General features: G+C 42.7%; 1 long non-coding RNA gene across 1 annotated transcript; it reads right to left on the bottom strand.

The window, feature by feature from the left end:
• Window positions 1-15845: 15845 nt before the first annotated feature.
• Window positions 15846-21146, bottom strand: LOC115337176. Its single transcript, XR_003922045.1, has 3 exons — window positions 20919-21146; window positions 18838-19015; window positions 15846-17869 (listed from the first exon to the last, which is right to left on the bottom strand). It is a non-coding gene; the product is annotated as an uncharacterized LOC115337176 (long non-coding RNA).
• Between the last annotated feature and the right edge of the window lie 1339 nt (window positions 21147-22485).

Genomic DNA, 22485 nt, shown 5'->3' with positions numbered 1-22485 from the left:
ACTCAAGCTGCAGGATATTACACACAGCTTTGCTTCCCACCTTCTCAACAGGACCTAGAGGTTCAGTCCTACTAATTTCAAATACCTGCTGAGCTATATGGCAAAATAAGATCCTTAGCTGAGTTAATTCAAAACATAACATAAATTATCTTTTTGTACAACATGCTAGCATTTATTAATTAATATATGTACACTGGAATTTTACCCAGGAAGTACTGCTTGGAAACTTATTAGCAGGAAAGAAGTCATGCAGCTCTCCTTTAAATTGCTCTTTTCCTTCCTTGCCCTGTGCCACAACCACACAGCAAGCGTGAAGTTTAACAGCTCCTGAACATTCCCTGTTTTTTCAGTGCATCACAATTACGGATACACCTGCTCTGGATGACTCTGTGTCCATCCACTGTGGACAGGGCTCAACAGGGCTCTGTGTTTCTCATGAATCTCATGTTTGCAAATCAGGTGCGGTCAAAAGCATGTTGGGGTACCAGGGCAAGTTCACGGAAGGGTTTATACTACCTATAGCCTCGGTGTCTTTTTTTATTCTTTTCTAAGATATGGATTTGTGCTTTTTATTGTCCATTTTTTGAAGTCTGAAACATTTTTAAGAGTTCATTGTTGTATTAAAACCCCAGTTGCATAAATCATGTAGAGATACAGAAGTAGTGGTGAAAGGGTAATAGTAAAATGGAAAAAAAAAAAAAAAAGAGGTTTAAAAAAAAGTAATTAGCACTGGACTGTGTCACATGACTTTTTAAAAGGTCCCAGATGTAACCACCAAAGTAGAACTAAGTGTGTAAGACAGAAAGGCTTGTGCACCATGAACTACTGAATCACACAAATTTCTCCCTTGGAGCTACGAGTTGGCCTTAGTCTGCAGGTATTTGCGTGAGATATGTCAGGCTGCCTGGACTTAGTGGGCTCCAGCACAAGTGGATTTGGGTTTATCCACAAACATGAGATCAGTAACGGCGCTCAAGCTCCTTAAATACTATTCCCCATCTATCAGGTGTACCACGTTTGCAAAGAGGACACTGCGGGCACAAACTGTGTGTACCTGAATTCATGCAATCTTCAGTGAGTTAAAAATGCATTTATTTGTGTGGCCCTACCTCTTCTGTCTTCCTCCTGTGCTTCTACAGCAACACCTAGCAAGATAAACCAGGCGCGGGTTCCCTCGTTAAGCCTCTCACCTTACACTCACACAAGCAGCGCTCCCCACGGGTACCGGGTTATCCCAGCCTGTCATTGCCATGCTTGATACCATGCCAGTGCCTTTTTCTTGCATGCTGGCTCCCTGCCAAAGGACCAGAACTGCCTGCTGTGCTGGGTACTGATGCTGTAATCGCCCCATGTGCAAGCAAAAAGCATCCTCTTCTCTTCTCTTCCTGTTTTGATCTCCCATCACTGGTGCAAACTTTACATTGCAATTAGGAACAGTCGTAGCTTCACAAGAGCAGGCAGTTTCCAGGTAGTACTCCTGTGTAAGGGATGGCTGTCTTTCCAGGAGCTTGTCTGCCATGCATCTGTGGCTGAAATGCTATGGAGAAATAAGGCAGTAGCTCTTGCTCAAAACCAAATCCCCTCAGCCGCAATTATCTTACTCTTTGCCTGAAAACAAAGCCAACACATTCAGAGTCTTGGCCATTTGTTGTTGTTTCAGCTTCATTATACTATTGTCTTCAATGATGCTTGGCTCTGCTTCCCGGATCTAGGTGAAGCTGGTCCACAGTGAAGACAGTTATGTCTGTAAGAAAAGATTCAATATCAAATCTCTGCCTTTGGCTTTTCTCAGCACTTGCCCTTTCACTTACAAAGCTTGTTTATGGTGCAAACGATTTACAGAAGTCTGACAGCAGTTCAACAAGGTGAAAAGCAAAAGGCAGAAGAACTCCACGTTTTTGTCATGTCACAAACATGATAGAACAACAAAAACAATTCCATTTTCTGCTTTCTCCTTTCAGTAGTGATAAAGTCAGATCTCTGAGGAGGTATTACTGTGAAACTAACACTTAAATATGTGCCTTTGAGGCTTTTTTCCCATTGTTTTCCCTTTAAAATGAAGTTTAAAAATACATTGGGGATTCGGAGGTATCTATAATTCTGTCTCTAGATTTCTGCCTCTCTGAGATTTGCTTCTTTGTGTCTTTTAGTCCAAATCCATCTCTGGTGTAAGCAGGTGCAGCTTTCTCATCTTCCCTGACGCTGCACCTATACAGCCAGATGCGCCAAGCCAGATATTTTGGGAATCATCCCCTGCAATTACCTCCTTCCTTCCATACCTGCAGCTCAGTGCCAGGGTCTCTTCTCCCTTGGCCTCCGCAGCGATCCTGTTTGCCGGTGTGAGCAGCAAACCAGAAGGTGAGCCGTGACACTGTGCCCCAGCACTTGGGTCCCTCACCTTCCTCACTGGTTCGTGTTGACCAGTACAGTCATGTGCCTGACGTGATGGTGTCCCACATGGGGGGAAGAAGGCATCTCGGCAGTCCCAAATAAGTTTTCTGCAAGTCTGGTAGCACCTGCTTCTTCAGCAGAACCAGCTGAAGAGAAAGTGATATCTATCCCAGCCAATATACTGGGATGCCTGCAGCAGGAGGAGCTACTACCCAGTTGTTACCCAGATTACTATTTTTACCCTTTTTCTTTCTTTTTCACCCCATAAGCCTCAGCACCAATTTTATCCAGAATATGCTATGGGAAGGGGGAAGGGAAAGGGAAAGGGGAAGAAAGGGGAAAAAAGAAGATTGTTCTCTGGCTGACAGGCAGAAGCAAGACCAAGCTGGTCTTTTGGAACATTTTGACCCAAAATGATCTCTTGTAAACCTGTGCGCCTGATCTCAGCTGAGGGACACAAATACATCTCCAGATAAGACCTGGGTATGCCTCTGAGAAGATATTGGTCTATGACCTAGGTTTAAATTGAAACTGTATACAACAGCTCTGAAAATTCTTGAGAAAATCACAAATGGTCACTTACAGCTGCACTTCCACTGTTGGATCCACAAAGACCAAACCTGGGACTTTGCTCATACTTACCCCTCTAGTTTGTGTCAGAACTGTCTATCGGTGGGTACCCATGAAACAAGGCTGCAACCAGTAAAGTATGTTTTGTGTGACTGGCTGTTGGCCAGCATGCCACTCTGTCAATCACCAGTGTCTACTAAGGTCTTCCAAATGAAAAAAAAAAAGCAAACCAAGGTCTGTTTTCACAGGAATTGTGTGCAACAGTAGGATTTACTGACCAAGAAGATGGAATACACCAAAGAGAAATGCATTTCGAACCATGTCTTCTGTGCTAGGCCCCAGGAAAGAGTAAAGGAGATTTTTTTAAGATGTCAAAAAGAAGATGATGATTTTAAGTTGGTTTCAATTTACAGAGACATACACTGACTTTCCATTGGGTTCGTTAATGATCCTAAGTAGCTCTGAGGCAAAATTAATGTCTATAATCTCTTGGCCCAAACGTTACTGTGGGCTATTGATCATAAGCCAAATGAGGACAGCTTCACACAGCACCTTAGTCTGAGAATGGTCTTTTTGACTTCGGTAGATATGGTACACTTCAGTGGGCTCAGGATATTAGAAACTGCCCTAGAAAATGTCTGTTATAGTGCAAATCTCTGAAGTTACTTGGAGTAAAAGGAAACAATGACACAAACGTGAAAGGGCAGAATAATTGATCAACTCTCTCTGCTACAGGTTTCCTGGAGGATTTGGGCAAAACCCTTCACCAGCACTTAGTCTTCCCCCCTCCAAAATGAGGAGAGTAGTACTCACCATCTGCTGAGATGGGTTTTAAGAGAGGTAAGTAAGGAAAGTTCACAAAACCTGCTGAAATCCCTAGGTGACAGGGTTAGAAAAGTATTATTAGCTGCAGTCACCTTCTTATTTATTCTGCTCGAAGAATGAGAAGGATCACATTTTCAAAGGGATCTCAATTTGTCTTTCTGTTTGGACAGACACTGTTAAACAGCAAATCTCATTCGTGTGCCTTTCCTCACTTGGATGCTGTGTTTCTCCTCAATGGAAGTAAAAGTCTTGCAAATACATTTGCATTTCGTTACAGCAGCTCACAACTTCTGGAGCAGCCACATGCCAGGACGGGGATGAGGAGGGGAAGCGCAGGCGGGGGATTGCTGTTCCATGCCCCCGCTGCGCCCGGCAGAGAGAAAGGATTTGCTTTTCTCCCTTTTCCTTCTGCGGGAGGAATCCCGGGGGCGGTCTGGGAAAGGAATCCTGGTCACTGCTGGAACAGAGAGGGGGATGACGCTCATTCATTCACCACCCTCTGGGCAGGGTTAGCGCTGGCCTGTTACTTAACCCGTTGAGCCACAGACTTTTTCTCTGCTGGATTCTTTTCTCCCTGGTCCTGGTGTCAACTGGAAGTAATGTGACATCAAAACTACAACTGGGATGCTCTCCTCTACACCAGGCTTATGCATCCCAACTCCCCTGGCCCCACTACCTCGTGCGTCCCTGCAATGCCCTGCAGGTTTGCCCTGCATAGCCAGGAAATACTCATTATAATTCACACAGATAATACCCTGTGTAAGATGGGCCTCAACACAATTTAGCATAACTCTCAATGTAATTCTAGTATCAACCCAGCTGACCCATCAGCGATATCTAGCGATGCTCCTGGCTTAGAGCGCTGCAAAGCCAATGGGAATTTCTGAATCTTGCTTTCTTAAGAAAATAAAGCTTGCATGGTCATGCTAGTTTTGCACGTACTGGTGTGTATGTGTGTGCACGTGTGCATGAATGAGAGAGATACTATTTCCCCTCTACCCCACCTTCCTTCTGAACTCATTGGCACTTTCAGCTCAACCCAACAGAAGTGCACAATGTTCAAAGCCATCCTTCTTCCTAAATGTTTCATGAAGCAAATGGTAGAAGAGAGAGATCTTTCTGGTGCCCTAGCTGAGAAGGTGGCTACAGGCTGCACGTACCCACCAAGAGATGCCAGAGAAGTTACCTGCAAGGGCAAAAGCCCCAACCCCTGCATACACTCTGCTCATTATTTGAGCCCTGCTAGACACCAGAGGATCCAGCCAGAAGACACAGTGCAATAGAAAATCAATTTTTGTAAATCTCAGTGCTAACAGAGCAACTTATTAGCTTTGCTTGCAGCAAGTACCTTTTCTGAAATCCTTTTCTGAAAAAAAGAAGTTGTAAAACCAATTTTTTTTGAGGGTGACTGTATCTTGCTACATCTGTTTCGGGACAAACTGGAGCAGTAGTACCACTCTTTTCTGATTCTATTTGTATTGTTGCAACATTAATTGATGTATATTGACAAGACATCAGATTTCTCCCTATCTTGCTACTTTTCCCTGAATCAAAACTCCAACCAATCATTTTGCTTTAAATAAAATGCAATCACAGGTTAGTAGAATTGATTTGTGGATAAGATTGCTAGACTGGGGGAAAAGGTGTGGAAATACTTTCCTATGAATCAATTTCTTGGGCAAAAATTTTTTAAAAAAAATGAGCAGCTGAACAAAATCTAAGGTCCAGAGTAATTTCTTCAGCAGCTGTAAACTGGCTAGATATAGGCATAATTGATAAGTCATTTTATAGCTGCCAAAATAAGTAAGTTATATAAGTGAGTAACTTACAGAAGACTACAGGACCAAGGGATGCATGCAGAAGAGCAGAATCATGACCTTGCCAGATGTTTTAATGCTAACAACCTCCTGCTTCTCCACTAGGCTTTTTCTGTTTTGCAGCAGAAAATCCAGCAACAACTTTTTGTATTTGATATTAATAGATGCTAGCTTCTGCTATCTTCCTGCACCAGTGGTGGCATTTAAAGGTTGTAACACAAAAAGATGTTGGTGAAGGAAATGTTTTGGTTAGTTGATATCTGTGCATTGTCCTCTTCCACTGATAGTTGTTAGTTTCAGCTTCACAGGATTCTTTAACTCAGAACCAGTATGTTATCTTTTTAACCACTTATGCCAATATGAGATCTTATCTGCGCTGCTATTTATACCATCATCAATATCAGCAGTGAACTTGACCCACTGTGTTTATTATTACTCCTGTCCCTTATGGCTTTGAGACATATGCATTTCTACTACTAACATCTCAAAATCTTTGTAGGAGTCTTGATATTTTTACAGATTTGCTGACAGCAAAGTCACAACCAGGATCTTCAGCGTCACGTATGCATTTTGAGATCTATAGCTGAAAAGCGATGTGCAAGATCTCAGTAAGAATAATATGTTGTGCTGTCTACCAGCAATCAGATTATTAACCGAATTCAGCTTCAGCAGGAAGTATGAATTGTCAGGAACTCAATGGAGTTCAGTGGAATAACTGGAATGGATGCCATTGCAACAAACATGAAATCTGGTCCTATGTCTTGCTGTATTCTAACACGTTTAAACTTTAATTCAAAACTAATAGTAGTATAACTCATGATTTTGGTTAAGAGATTTTTGAACTCCTCCATTCTACTGACAAATTGTTAAATTGGATTTATGCACCAAGCTTGAAATGGATCATTCTGTTTAATGGTTGATTTGTCAAGAAAAGTACTGATTAATGTGCCATCTAGATCAGAAAGGATTTTGATATATTTTCCTTTGACAATCTTAGTGGGAGAAACTCAGGTACACGTCAAAATGCATCTTTTGCTTTCTTTCATACCTGCTAATTGTTGATAAGGCCAGTTGTAAGGTACAATCTCCTTACTGGAGTAAGGACTTATAATATGTGTTTCTCTCTGTATTTTGGTTTGCTGTTCCATCTGACCGTGTAAAATTAACCGTGGATAGCAAAATGGCCAGGGATGCCCATCTGACTTAGGGGGCCACGGGAGGCAGGGCACACTGTTGAAGCAGCATGCACTGCCCCAACAACGCCTCTGGCCCGTAGGACAGGCATGGCTGCTCCTTCTGCCCGCGGGGGCCGGGGGGCTGGGAAGCCAAGTCAATGGGAACATTGTCTTTGATGTTAGTGACTCAGTATTTCATCTTCATGGGGTACTTGTATTTCTGTGTTTCCAGAACTGAATAAGGGAAAATAAATCAAAACCAAATTTCAATTTTGTTATATAAAATATAGTAAGATGTCAATGCACTCAAACTGTTTGACAATGTCACTTTAAGAAAGCAAAATTCTAGCTAGCTTTCAAGTCCTATTAAGCTGTTTCAAGTTGTTCAAAAAATCCTTTTTGAAGCTTCTGCAGTAATTTTTGCTGCCTTTTTCTGCCACTTTTTAATTATTTGTATATCCCATCTCTCTTCTCTGACCATCTCTTAGCTGATTATTTTGACTTGTCTTGGTCAGATTCACCCTACAATCTGATACTGCAACAGTCTAGGCAGACATATAATTTGATGTGCTGGAGTTGCTCCATTGACATTCTCAGAGCTAATGGGAATAAATTAAGTTCATGCAAAAGCTTTACATGATCCAGATCCAAAATACCCTGAAGTGCAATCAATGCCTCTGTGAGTGTTTGATCCTTTTATTTCAACATGGGTAATCCTACAGCTTGTTTGTGATTATGTTTTATCTGTTTTGAATTGTGCTGCTATTATTCAGTTATCATAAGTAAGTTACCATTGTCTCCTAATCATCTTGAATTACTTCCTTCTCTTTCACCTCCCATCCCTAAGACCTTGGAAAAGGATTGGGGGGGGGGGGGGGGGGGTGCACGCGTGAAGGGAAAGATGATCGTGTGTTTGACCATCTAGTCACAAAAAATTTCCCTAAAGTCCAGTTTGATTTCCATAATACTGAGGCTGCATTGTTCTGAATTTTTAATTATTTATTACAGTCATCAGAGTGTGGCAATGTGACTGACCTATTGCTTTTTAATTATTTTGGTTGCTTTTGATACTATTAACCATGACATTTTGCTGATCCAGCTACATTCTTCTTTTAGTTTTGGCCCTTAGATCATTCAATGTCTGTGTCCATCTCTGTCAACAGAAAGTCAGCTTCTTCTTAAAAGATCACTTTTGTCTGATGGTATCTGTTGCAAAAGATGATTTAGTCTTCACCTCCAACTTGTGGACGAGAATTGGGGTTAGATTTTTATCTTTCTTCTGGCACAGTGTAGATTCCTGGCTCCAATAAAACACTAGTGTCCTAAGGTTTTTTTCATCTTGCTTCCACATGAAAAGGCACATGTAAAAATTTCAATAAAGGGATGTCAACAAGACAAGCTTTTATTAGCAGTCCCATGCCTATTACAAAAGCTCATTATTTTTCCTCCATTTACTGATTGGAGGGGAAGAGCTTCAAAAGGAGGCAGGTTCCCCAGTTACTCCTGGAAACCCCTGAGAGCTCGGTGCCACCACTCCTTGGTGTCTGTCATTATTCAATGCATGGGTTACACTCTTGTTCTGCCTGGGTCCAAGATTGTTATTAGCCCTTTCTACAAACACCTGAAAAATTCAATACCCTTTACACAGGACTTTACCAACCACGTGGAAAAAAATACAAGAGCTGGAAGAAACGGGGCTGTGCTGGTGGGGTAGAACAAGCTGTTAAAAATCACTCCCATTTCCATAGCCAACCACTGGAAATGAAAGCCAGAACATGATGCTTCCCTCTGGGACTGTGTGGCTGAGGTTGAGCTCATGAGGCATCTCCTCCACTCTGGTTCAGGCAGAACCACCACCTGGTCACAGAACCAGGATCAGGTTTCAATTAGCTGTTGCTGTGTGTTCATTTAAAACTTGTCCTTTCAGTTTGCATGGCCTTGCAGCCTTAGAAAAGAAGGTCTGAAGGAAAGATTTGAAAGAGGAAAAGGAGAAGGCCTTATGGATCAATATAAGGAGCCCCTGAAAACATAGATCTCCACAAAGCCTTTGGGGTGGGACTTATCTAACCAAAAAGCAATGCTGCTCCTCAAGTAGCAGTAGAAAAGGGTAATTGTGCCCTAAAAGTGCATATTTTTCTGCCAGGAGAAGCAGACAATGAAAACTAGCTCAGAGGAAAATGCGTACCTTGCAGACATCGAAGGGGGAGATGTCACTGCGATGCCTGCTCTTGACGCATGTTTCCAAGAAGCAATATCGGGGGCAGAAAACAATTCTTGGGGGAAAGAAACCTTCCCTGATTGTCTTTCCCTGTTCCCAGGCAGGAGCCCTTTTGCCATTGATATGGTCACATTCACCCTGGTACAGTGAGGTTAATGCCACGCGATGGATATACCCGCTCTACACTGCCCTGCTCCACTGGGCTCTGAACTTGCCTGATAAAGAGAATACAAATTCAGCCTTTGCTCATGTTCTGCAAACTGTTGATTAGTATCTTTTAAAATAATTTTAAAAGTAGTGTTCAAAAAGCTGGGTTTAATCTGCTGGGACCTTCTGATTTATTCTTTTTTGAAGGGCACCAATTTAGCCCTAAAAAATACTCTTTTTAAAGCTAGACACCTGAACAATTGTCCAGAGCTGCCCCAAATTCTCCCTTCCCCTGCAGACACTGCCTGAAACCTGGCTGAACCACGTACTCGTATCATGTAAAAGCACTGGCAGGACATAAAAAAACTTCTCAGACATAAAATGCTGCTGAGCTGTTTAATGCATTGACAATATTAATGATTGTGTCATGTCTAAATCCTCATTCCTTTAAGAAAATCGGTGTCTCGAGCCGATTTTCTGTGGAGCTTCTGACAGTGGGGAAAACACTGAATGTAGATTTTTAATTTTCCTTCTCCTAAATGTTCTTCCATGTCCTATTACCACTACATTTCAGAACACCAAATGCTTTTTCTCCTCTTTGTGGCACGAATACTATTTCAAGGTGCATTTTTGCAGGGGAAGAAAGGGAAAACTTTCAACTCAGCCCTATCATCACTGCCAGCTCCATGTGTCTGCTGTTCTGCTGGAGAAAGCACGTTAAAATGAACCCTCAGACTCAACAACTGTGGAAGGAAAGCAAGACACGAATGATGTCTGACATGGTTAGAGCAACGATATCATTATTTACCAGTGAGGTTATGGATGAATCATTATGAAGTGTGTGTTTTGAGCCATTTCCCATTTATATATGGTGATTGCTGATAAAACATCAGCATCAGTGATTACTGCAATCCTTACTTGCAACACCATCTCCACACTACAGAATACCATTATTGTTCAATCTGAATTAAAAGTTGACGAGCAGTCAAGTGTAGAAAACAGGAATGCGCTATATCCCACTTAGCCAAAAAGCACAAAATACCAAATTTTGTCTTATAAACAATGCATGTTCCTAATCTAACTGGATCAAGATTTAAGCTGCTCCAAATGAAAAGCTATCATGTTTCATCTCTACATAATGAACTCCAACCTGTTTCATTGGTTTTACCCCCAGTCCCTGCACAGAATCACATGGACCTCAGTACATGGACAGACGATGGTACATAGTCCCAAGCAATTATTTTGTCTTGTATCCTTCTGTCTAATATAAAAATATATTGAATACATCAATCTTTCACAAAGACACTGGTTCCGTTTTTCTTGGGCTTTGTTTATAGTAAAAGCACCTGGTCTAAAGCAGGGAAATGCTGATGGAAATTATAACCTATAGAACGTAATTTTCTGACAACCCAGTATTGCACAACACTTATCAGATATCCATACACCCCCCTCCCCCCAAAAAAAAAAAGAAGGGAGAAGTGGAAAACAAGAGGGAGTAGTGTTAATGAAAACACCAAGGCATTAAAGCACAGAAGGGAAGAAACGGCAAGAAACTGTTCTGTGCTGTGCTAACCTTACCAGCTCTAAAACAGTTTGCCCATTTGAGGCTCACAAAAAAATTTGTATCACTTAACCCACTTAGTTCTTTCCACAAATCTGTGTGAGCTTACCTGGCATTTTTCTAAATCACTTTTAAAGGAGAGGTATTTATAAATCTTATTATATCTACTTCCAGAAGGTTAGGGCAGCACACAAATTCTCAGATTGTTAGTGACAAGTCCTTTTTATTACCGAGATTTCCAAACTATGAAAAGATTTGACTGAATGCTAAAAGCGTGCTATAGTCTTGCCAGATTTGTTTAAACACTCTCTTCTTGTTGGACCATTCTCTTCTAAAGTTGCTTTCTGCAGTAGTTCTTTTTTGATTGTGAACACACACATTCCCTCAGAAACAATTAAATGTGAATCTGTTCACAACAGCCAAATGTTAGCTATTAATATTAATACAGAGGAAGAAAGAAAAAACTACTGAAGATGCTACTGCTAGGTTCCTTGCAGGTCTTTTGGTTTACAGGAATTCATAGAAGATGCAAACTATTCCAGATCTGTTTGAAATACAAAGGTTTTATTAAATTCCAGGAAAAAAAAAGCAGTCCCAATCAAGCCCATGGGAATTTTTCCATTGGCTGTGCTGTGCCAGGACTTCAAATGGGTATTTAACCTGGCGAAAAAATGAGTACAGACGATTGCAGGATTTCCTCCCGTTTGAACGTTCTCATTAGATGAGGCCTCAGTGACCTCTGGGTTGATGGGTTGTTCCAATATTTAATTGCTTTGACCTTCGGGGAGTTTCTTTTCATGTCCAACATAACCTTAGGTTTTTTTAGTTTAATGTGACAAATTACTTCATAAAAACAGCCCTGGATATTTTCATTAATTCTGGACAAATTGTGTTACACATAAAAGATGTCTTTTTCACAGATGCTGTAACCATGCCAAATAGTCTCGTAATTGTTCCTTTTTAGATACTTTGGTATATGTTGGTACATATTTAGAGTAATTGGTGTGCTTTATGAAAGGATATAAATGATGGTGTAATTCTAAGAAGGATAAGATCACAAAAATACACAATTTTGACCCCCTACTCAGTAAACTAAGCCTTCCCAAGGGCCCCATTTTCTGAAAATGAATCACTTCTTTTCTTCTGAGAAGGGAGCACAGTCCCTTCCACGTTGCCACTGCAACGTTGGCAGAGCCACAGAAGCAGCCATGGTGGTGATGCAGAAAAGGTCCTGGCTGGCTCAAAACCAGCCCTGCCCAACTGGGACCTGCATCTTCCACATCTCTAAGAGCCTGAAGAGAGGTCCAGCTGCTCCAGAGCTCTGGAAGTGCCACCATCAGCTACTTTCCACACAAGTCAGGTAGCAACTTCCCTTGGCACCCCAGGCCAAAGCATGTCAAGAAAAACATTTCAGAGTCAAAGCACACAAGCTTGTGGACGGTTTTCCAATTTTCCATTCTAAACAAAGAGCATGGAGTTGCCCTTGAAGTCGCCAGGTACCACACAGCATGCCTCCACCACCTCTACCAGGCTGACACCCCTGTGAAGGGAGAAGGACCTGCTCCCTCACGGTAAATCCGATATAGCCAAATTTCCGCCTGCCGCAGACCAGCCTCTTCGTCGACACAAAGTGCGCTTATGCCGACCTGTACGTATGGAAATGAGATGGTTAGCTGCGTGGTTTACACATGCGGATCCCTATTTGCAAATGTCACCTGTGAAAGACAGAGGCCACTCCAGAAAGTACAAAGCTCGGGATTGTTTAGGCAGAATGGAAAATGACACCCTGGCATTTACAATGGGATTTTTATTATCGATGTCACAGATATGATACTTGCTACTGACATGCTTGAATTAGAAGAGACAAAGTAAACTGTTAGAAAGAAGAGGCCATTGAACTAAATACAAGTGTAACCTGCATGCTTATATTGCAGCATTCGATTTCCTCTTAAGTCTCAGGAAGGAGACAGCAAAGGGGAGACCTGTGTTTCAGCTGAAATCTCTTGTGTCTACACAGGAGGGTAGGGCCTCTCCAAAAAGCAGACAAAGAGCCAGAAGCAGGCAGTTATGAGAGCTTTCGTTATGGGAGAGGAGCTTTGCAGTTCCCGCTCGCTTCCATCCCAATGTAGACCTCTGCAAAGTTGCAAGTGGGGAAAAAGTCAAAAATACAGGAGTTGGAAACATCCCTGAGGACTGAGCAGCTGATGACATGTCAGGGCCAAAAAAATATGTTTGTTATGTCCTAAGCATACCACTGTTGATAGAGGTTTTGGATCTCCCGATTCATAAGAAGCCAAGGAAATGGTCATCTCATGCCTCAGAGCCTGAAACTGGCCATAAGAACCCGTAGGCTTGTTGTCCTAGAAGAGGTTTGGATGGGAGCTGGGTTGAGAAACTGGGCAATCCAGGCGGTACTTACATGCCCATTCGCTTTTAGGATGTGTCGGAAAGACAAAGTAGCTGGTCTTGTATGGTGAAAATGGGAGAACAGGGAAGTTTCCGAACACGTTGGCCAAAGAGAAGAGTCATCGGTCACTCTAAGCTTTGTAGCAACTGCATACAATAGCAGCAATGTTGGGGGTGAGTAGGTTTCATCTCTACAGGTTCTTTTTTCTTTTAAGGAAATAAAAGAATTTTAAAAGCATTTCTAGTATCAATTGCAGAAGACTGTGTTTAAGTGTTTCATTCCCCAAGAAATTTGGTCCCTGAGGGCTTTTGGGATCATAGCTCAAAGGATTAAATCTATGACAGACTGACACAGACAGATTATGAGATGTCTTGGAAGGCCAAAAATCCGGTCCCTCCTTCTGCAAAGCTGTGTACAAATGAAAGAGTGCAGCTGAGTTATCTGTACTAAAACCTCAGTGTCTCCATCCCACTCAAAGAGGCTCTCTAAACCCTGTGCTGTCAGGAATAAGAAAGAACAGTGAAATAAGCCACTGTATGATTCAAATATTCCTAAGTGGTCACTGAAACACCCTCCTCTTGGCCACAAGACTGCATTCTTCAACTCTGTTTGCTGCACTATGAAACACATGAGGTCATTTTTGTCACAAGTCTTATGAATAGAGACTGGAATTTTCTACAAGGTCTTCTTTTCTTATCCCCCATTTCTCCCCCCTTTAAATACAACTCCCAGTCTGCCAGTACAAGAGGGTTCACTGTCTGGGAGTTTCCTGCCCATGATACCTATAGCCTTAGAGGGGACCCGGTGGCCCCGCTGGGTCTGCAGAGCAGTTTGCCAGCTTACCTGGAAGCAATCTGATCTCCTCCTCCTGCCACCCTACCTGGTGTCATCTAGCGACAGCGGGAGATTTAGAAATGTAGGGAATAACAGATGCCATTTTCCTCTAAAACCAAAGTTTTATGTTAAGGAGGAGACGTGAATGATACATTGCAGGTATTTATAGCAATTAGATGCTGCCTGTAAGAACATGAGCTCGTCAGGAGGAGCAGTGAGTGAAAGGCATGCAGACAGCTACTTGATGAAACGGTGCTCACTTGACGAAATCTGTGCTCTCAGCATTTTTAAACAAAAAACAGCTCCTTTGGGGTGAGACCTTTAGCGCTCGGTCCAGAAGGAGCACAATGTAGGACTCTGATCCAGGCATCTTCCGATGCTTGGTATCTGAAACTTGGAGCTACAATTTTTTATTGTTTTGGGCCTGGATTTGGGAGTTTCATCACTTCTCTAAGTAGAAAAGGAACCACTCGATCCCTGATCAACTACTTTTGCTGTTTTGCCTTTTGCAGGATTATGCAGTATACGCCAAACAGAGTATAAATGAGTAGTCCATATACGTGAATTACTGGCCAGCCTATTAACAGTGCCTAGTCATGCCTAGTAGAGACTTCTGTGTCCAACCACTTCTCACACTTCAGCAAGGAAGAAGGGCGAGTCTTTTAGGTCACTAGGGGCACTCTGACTTGTCATCTCAGTCAACAGGAAACCACAAAACCTGTTCCTTGGAATCAATGACATTTCCACTACAATGTTATGAACAAAAAAATACTTTAGATTGCAAATTCTTTGAATCGACTGTACATTTTTAAATAAATAAACCAATTCTTAATTATTCAAATTATGTACTTTTACTAAAATTTGGATTTTACTGGCAATATCTCTTTGGAACATACTAGCCTGAAATAAATAGAAGCTCAAGGCCCAATCCTGAAATCCTTTCCGACATGGGTGGCAGCAGATGGTTAGGGCTACTTTTCAGAATGCAAACAGCACTTGCTATTCTGTGTTTCGCTCTTTTAGTAACTCCCTGAATTGAAGTCCTGCTGGAGCAAGAAGGAAGCCTTACCTAGAGAGCATGCCCCAGCTGGGATACATTTTGCAAGTTTTGCATACCATTATGAGGACCTAAATTGAGCCCTCCTGCAGTAGCACAGAATAGGGAACTCCAGTGTAGGAAAAAAACACATTTAGATTCACCCAGATTTATATCCTTTGATCAAAAGCTGCCCCTTGTGCTTATGAGAATCTCATGTAAATATCTGCAAACTTACTCCTTTATCTGCTTTCATATTCCTCTGCAGAACAGCCTTTGCCATGTTATCTACAAGAACTGTGGTTTCTTGGGCTGCTGAAATCATGGCTCATACTGCTGAATATTAGTATCTCATTATCCTTGTTCTCATTAGGGATGTATCTACCCCTTGTTTCAGAGGCTGTGACCATATTTTATCCCTTATTTATGCAATACCTATAAAAATGGGGTCCCGCTGCATAACTGGTCTCCCATCTGCCATGATAATGAAAAGTATTATTTTTATTACCACTAGCTTTTCCTTAGCTACATCTTTCAAAGGACACTGCCAAGGTTGGTCCAAAGTTTAAATCTCACAGAAGCAGACTTTTACAAAACATATGTCTGAATAGAAACGTTGCCATTGATTTTTTTAATTGCAAGTGAAAACAGTCGTATTTGATGAAATAACCATTCCCCTGAACTTTCCTCCCTAAACCTGAAAACCTAAAAGTGAAAGTGACTCAAACGCAGGCAAACCTGACTTCATTGATTTCTATTGTCCATGGTGAGAAAACACAACCAGTAAACAGAGCAGAAAGAGTGACAAGTAAATTGGATTTTTAAAAATTCTTTCACTTTTAATAATGTTAAGGTGGGATTTGTAACACAAGGAAAGGCATTTGTTTGTTTGCAACGTAGGAGCTGTAAGGTGACAGTGTTCCTTTAAAAACCTTCCCACTGTAATTTATTTGCTCCAGGAATGATGGCAGCGAAGTTCACACTGGAAATACTCGCAGCTCCTGTAGAAGTTAAATTTGCCACAAGCTTCACATCCTTCTTCAGAGAGACCTTTTGCTTTCAGGAAATACCAAAGCAAGTCTCTTCCCCCACCCATTTCTCCCTCTGTGGGAGAAGGGACCCCCAATGCATCCCAAAGGGCTGCCCAGGCACGCCCCGGCTCTCCCACCAGGGAAGGAAAATGAAGATTCAGGCGGCTCAGGCAGGGCTGGGCACGAAGCCCTTCCTTCAGCGTTGCAGGGTTTTGCATCCAACGATGAAAGCCCAGAGGCTTTGAAGACAGAGCCCCCGCGGGCCACCTGGGTCACCGCAGGTAGTGGGGAAATAGACTTTCCCCCGTCCCACAAGCAGAGGAAAACCCTGTCCCGCTGCCGGTCTCAATGGTAATTTGGCTCTCATTTTGCTCACATCCAGCTTCTTTGGAAATCTGCCTGAGTTTTGCCAAAGAGGAGCCCGAGCCAAAGCGGAGGGACGATGTCAGGATCTGGCGTGCTGTGGTGAGGCATTAAATCAATGATTTAAGTTGATCGAAACTGCCACTGTGGGATATGAATTGCTGTACCAGACTGAAAGTCTGAATCCTGTGCAAATTGTTTATATTGTTCACGGCTTTTGTCATACTTTGCATATTATCACATTAAATGATGTTTCTGTAAAAATGTGAGGCTTTTCAATGCCAGAATTGTTCATGTCATAAATGCCTGAATAAAGCAACAGCAAAAATCTGTAAACAGAGGAAAGCAACTGCCTTTGCTTCCATTCATCAGCACGTCTGGATAAAAATCACCTTTCCTGTTTAATGTGTGCCCTCCATATTTTCAAGAGTAAAAATTCGAGAAAAAAAAATGCTGTGTAGCAGCTGGCCCATTTAAGGAGGTGATACATATTATTCAAATGATTACACGAATGGCTAAAGGTGATGCATTATTCCCTATTTTCATTTGTGCAGCATAGCTTCGGCATGGTGATGAACTATGTCAACCAGGAATCTTGGCTGCCTTCTATTGGAGAAAGCCCCTCAAAGATCTTTGATGTGACAACGAAACTGGGAAATATTACTGACTCACAGCCTTTAAGCAATCAAGAAGTGATCAAAGCAGTGACTCAAGAATTCAAGGGAAAAATTACATGCTCAGGGAAATGAGGAAAGCTTATTACCGACTGATATTCAACAGAACAGGCAACTGAAAGTCTAATTTTGTGAAATATGCTTTTAATTGGTATTCACCGACTTATTGTGTATTACTTATGTAAAAAGCAGCTTTTAATTCCAAAAAAAATGAATGGCTCAAAATTCCAGTCATGAAAGTGTGGGGTGGAAACACTTTGTCCCATTTCGGCTCTGTCCCAACTCCTATGTAAAGTGCAGGGCAGAGAGAAAGCCAGAGGTCTTCAGAGTTCACCTCCGTAACCTCAGCCCGTGAGCCGTCAGCCTTGTGCAGGTTTGTCCTCTGCTGGAAGGCGAAGGGCTGGTGAGAGCATCTGGGCATCATTCAGTGAAGTGCCTATACCTGCAAGTCAGGCGGGGCAAAGCCCAAGTGCTGCTGGCCCAGGCCACCTGCCAGTTCTGCAGGTAGCAGCACACTCTTGACCCAGCACCTGGGGCAGCCTGGGATGTGAAGGCAAGATGGCAGAAGGCACACTGGTTTTGGCAGATCTCTCAAGCCACCCTGTGCCACCTGCTCCAGCCCATCGCACTCGTAACCCAGTAGGGTTTGGCATGAAGGCACGCCTGCTTTCTGGGAAGTCTCAGATCCCTACAGTGTGGCCGTTCGGGTGAGACGGTGTGTGAAACGCAAAGGCAGAGTTCTGTCCTCAAACGCAGAAGTGCACCTGGGGAAGCTCCAAAGTCAGTAGGATTTGGGCTTCCAAACTCTCCAGGGAGGCTCCTACAAAACACACTAAGGTGTAGTTATTTCGCTGTGCTCTCCTTTGTTCTAATCAGGTCTAATCACCATATTTCCCAGTTTCCCACCGTGACTGTGCCCTCACTGGGGTTGGGACAGGCCACGGGTGCTCACCACCACCCAGGAGCCCGGGCACTAGAGTCGGTCATCCAGCCTGAAGACCAACGGCAAGGGGACATGTTATGGAGCTCCATGCAGCTGTGGGCACCGAGTGAGTGCTCGTAAGATAGGGTCACACTCCAGAGACAACGCTTCCTTCATGGGCAGGCTAGAGATGGGATGGAGGAAATGTCTTTCACCTGATAAGCATCAGCACATTTTTGCCTTTGTTGAAAATACCAGTTTATTTGCCTGGCGAACTGTTCTCTCAGACTAGCTACATATAATTTTCATGCGCCTCGATGCAAAATCTAACAACTAACTGATTTTCTGGCTGTCCATTGATTGCTTGTCAGGCATCACTATATATAAAATACCTTGAATATGCCAATGATCAGGTAAAAATTGAAGCTACTTGTCTTGATGTTACATTCTATTCCCACTAGACTCTATTTTTTAAAAGATCTCAAATGCTGCAAAACGAGAATTGTACAATTTTAGTGAACGCTGAGAGGATGATCCATGCTGACAGGCATTCACTTGCTATCTGCCACAGGTAGCCCAGCATTAAGGTATAAAGCTTCAGGGCACTGAAAGGATTTGATCTAATCTTATATTATAAGAAGCATCCAACATTGTACATTCTCTTTTCCAACACAGACACTTATGTACAGCCTAAGGGCCCAATCCTGCTCCTCTTGAAATCAGTTGGAGTTTTTGCCTTTGCTTCAGCAGCAGAGGGAGAGGGAGCAACTTTTGTAAGGGCATTAATGATGGCTGGTCCTTCAGTCTTTCCATCCAAATCACTCTTTAACTGGAGAAGGCAGACACCGCAGCACTGGAAACACTACCTGCATAATTAGAGCGACCTGCCTTCCAGCTCTTTTCTGCCAGTTAACTTTGCTTCCGTTGCTCTTCCTTGCTGAAAATCTGGAGGTGGGTGCATTGACTGGTGATCTGGGTTAAGGAAAGGAGAGGCTCTTTCAGCAGAGACAGAGTTGCGTGAACATCAAAAGATTCGGGGTTCTTCTATGAGTCATAAAAACAAACACATTAACTATGCTAGAAGGACATCAACACAGCATGCAAATACTCTCAATAACTAAATACTTCTTGTAAGCAGTTGATGAATTACGCTTATTGAAACAAAGCCTGAATACAGAAGCCAATGATTAAGACTTTCATTTATAATATAATAATACCTTTCATTTGCTTTCCCACCTTGTTACCCAGTAAAATGCATTTATTGTATTCTGTCATTGCCATTCATGGTAGCGCATCAGACTTTAAACTGAGAAGATATGTTACAGATACTGTGTGTATCTGTGGAAACTGAGAAACACGAGGACTTGGCTGAATGCAGGTTTTTTCTGTCTGATCTTTTCTAACATAAACATGGGAGCACTAGGATGACAAACCGTGGGACTGATCCCGCAATGTTCATATTGGTAATCCTTTCTCTTACAAATAACTCAAGTCCTTAGAAACTGGCTTCTAGCTGCTTGCAAGAAGCATTCATCTCTTTTTCCATCATCTGGAACTACAGGGCTGGAGTCAAAAATATAGAATCAAAAAGAAAATATTGACCAGTATTAAGGACTGCATCAAATGCTTTGAATAGCTTCAAACACAGAGACAGAAATTAGATGTATAAGCTTGAAGAAAACAATCCAAAAAGGTCTGTTTTCATATCACATTATCCATTCCTGGCTGGCTGTAAGCAGCAGAGCCTGATCCTGCTAGGCCTTATTCATGTGGGTAATCCCTTTGACCCTAGTCATAAATACATTATTCTAGCTCAGGGTAATCTCCAAGTATCAATCTGAACCGATGCCTGTGCTCTTGAACACAAACGTACATTTTCAATTTCTTGAATCTCAGAGGTGTAATAGTAAGCAGGCTGTCTTAACATAATATTTTGCCTTAAAAAAAATTATCCAAGCATGTCCCACCAGATCTGACTTTTAAAAAGAAAAAATCCAGGTTGCTCAATTTGGAAAGAAACTTTGGATTTGTTGTAGTTCTCTTTCCGTGAGCTTTTTTTCCCAAAGGCAGACATTCATACACATATAATTCTCTCTTCTTGTCACTGGGCTTCTGGGTCAGTGAGCATTCCTTTGCTGTAGTGTTTTTCAGATGAAACTCCAAGAGAAACACTGTCCTCAATGATGGGTCGGATACAGAAGAGGAGGATGGGCAAATATTCTAAGATTGGCCTGGATTCTTGCCAGGAGCAGAAGAAAAGAGCCTTTGTGTTTGGACATCTGAAGGCCAGGCATAAACATGTTAGCCGATACTTAACACCCAAAGCCAGAGCCAAAACCGTTAGACACCCTGAATAATCCTCACTAGGCCTCCTTTGGGTTTCAACTGCCCATTACAATGGGGCGGCCTCCTCTAATTACCAAATGTGTTTCTTCTAAAAACATCCTTACAGGAACTCCCAAAATAGCAGCGATTAAAAGCAAACAGCCTGTAATTCATTGACATATGCAAACCTTTTAATGTTTTGCTGGAGACAAGTTGCAACTTTTTGTACCTACAAGACTATTTATGCATTTTTAATAATTACCCTTGTATATTATGTGATACAATTCCTTTAGGCATTTAGTTAAGAGAAGCAACAGAATTCACATTCAAAAGAAACTGTTAGTTTTGCTGCAAGAAGCGCAGCTAATTTATGTAGTGAATTTTTTATACATTTTTCCCCTGATTTCTCTTCCCTGCTGTCCTCTTCCCCCTTTCTTCTTCACTACATTAAGAAATTCTGATGTGCCTGCAGCAACATCCACTGGTGGGGAGCGTCTGCAGTGATGCCAGCCCTGGCTTCCCGGCAGTGGAAGCCAGTAATGTGTGCTGCTTCAGCAGTACGCGTTCCCTTATAAGCCCCATTGGGAATCGCCTTACCCTAGGGTCCTCTCTAATCACATACCTTCTGTGAGCTGGCGGGTTCCCTTGTCGCCTGATAGACAGTAATCCCGATCCCATCAGTTCTGCACAGAAAACAGCACGAGGAAATCTTTCCTGCAGATCAAGAATAAAGATGCTTTCATGACCAACACAGTCCTGCGAGCTCTGACTTGTATTCAAGCTCAAATTCCCGGGTTGCTTGCATTTTGGCTAACGCCTCTGCTCTAATTTAGGGCGAGCTGATCAAAGTGCCAAGCGTGGAAACTCAGGCACGAGGCTGGGCACGGCGTGCCCGCAGTTCCCACCGCCGGCACGGGCACACGCGCTTCGGGAAAGCAGAGCCTGAACTAACAGTACAACTCGTCAAAGCCACATAGGTTCTAGCAACAGGCAGCGCTTGACCTGCCTCAGGGATAAAAAGTAAAGAGTTATTTTCTTCCTTATCAGACACAAAAGGACCAGATCCCCAGCTGTGTAGCTGCATTGATTTCACCCATTTATACCTGCCCATTTTACCTGCTCCTCCTTCCCTTTTTATAACAACAACCAAAGAAAGCCAAGTCAAATACTTTGGTGTTACTGCTGTTTGACAATATATTTGAGGAGGGATTTTCAAGTCGGCCATTGCAGATACTACGCTTAAGGAAAATCCAAAGAAAACCTATTGCTTATCATGTGCAGGTCACAGTTCTTGCACAGCAGCATTTCCCCTTGGCTTCAGACAGCAGTTTGTCAAATTAAGAACTCCATCTTCCCATTTTAAATTAGCAGTAGATAATTAGGAAATGCCCACAATTAAATATTGATGTTAAAAAATAAATAAATACCAGCTTTTCCCTGTTTAGACAGTAAGGAGAAGGCTTTGCATTGAAAAACACAGGACACATGAGAATGTGAATAGTAAAAAGCTCGTAACAAAGAAGGATAAACTCTCCTTTGTGTGCTTACTGGATTCATTTATTTCTCTGTAACTGAGAACCTATACAAATAAATGGGATAAAAAGCCAACGTATACCTTGATATCATCTGTAATCTGCTGGTTCTTCAACCAAACCTATTGGAACGCAAAGGAAAGGGGCAAGATTTACGCAACGGGCACACCGAGTCAGCTCTTGTCTCAACAAAACTGCTCCTCAGCTCCTTGCAGTAGGACAAGTCTAGCACTAACAAAACCACTTGCCTGGGTCTAGCAGGATTCCAGCTCAGCTCCTCGCTCAGCCCCAGACTTCACTCGAGACTGTGATTTACTCCGGGTGAATCCTTTTATGGCGATACCAGCAGCAATACCAAGCCCTGCATCGATGAAATTCCCGGGCATCCTGCTGCATGTGGGGTTGATCTTTGGCTGCAGAGCACGCCTGCTGCCAGCGGCATGCACCAAGTAGTTTCAGTATCTGGAGAAAAAAAACAGCTGCGCAAGAAGCACCTAAGCCTGTCTCCAGTGCTGGCGGCAGGACTCGGACTCTGCAGGGCCGTCACTCAGTCTGGTGTTGGACTCCCCAAGCCTGTGCCACAGAGGATGCTTACGTACACGTGTATGTGCCCACAGCCTGCCTGCAGGCCTAGCAGTGGCGGGGGTTGCACGTGGC

The sequence above is a fragment of the Aquila chrysaetos genome, chromosome 2, assembly GCF_900496995.4.
Source record: "Aquila chrysaetos chrysaetos chromosome 2, bAquChr1.4, whole genome shotgun sequence".
Classification (NCBI taxonomy): domain Eukaryota; kingdom Metazoa; phylum Chordata; class Aves; order Accipitriformes; family Accipitridae; genus Aquila; species Aquila chrysaetos.
This window is presented reverse-complemented; position numbering and strand designations above follow the sequence as displayed.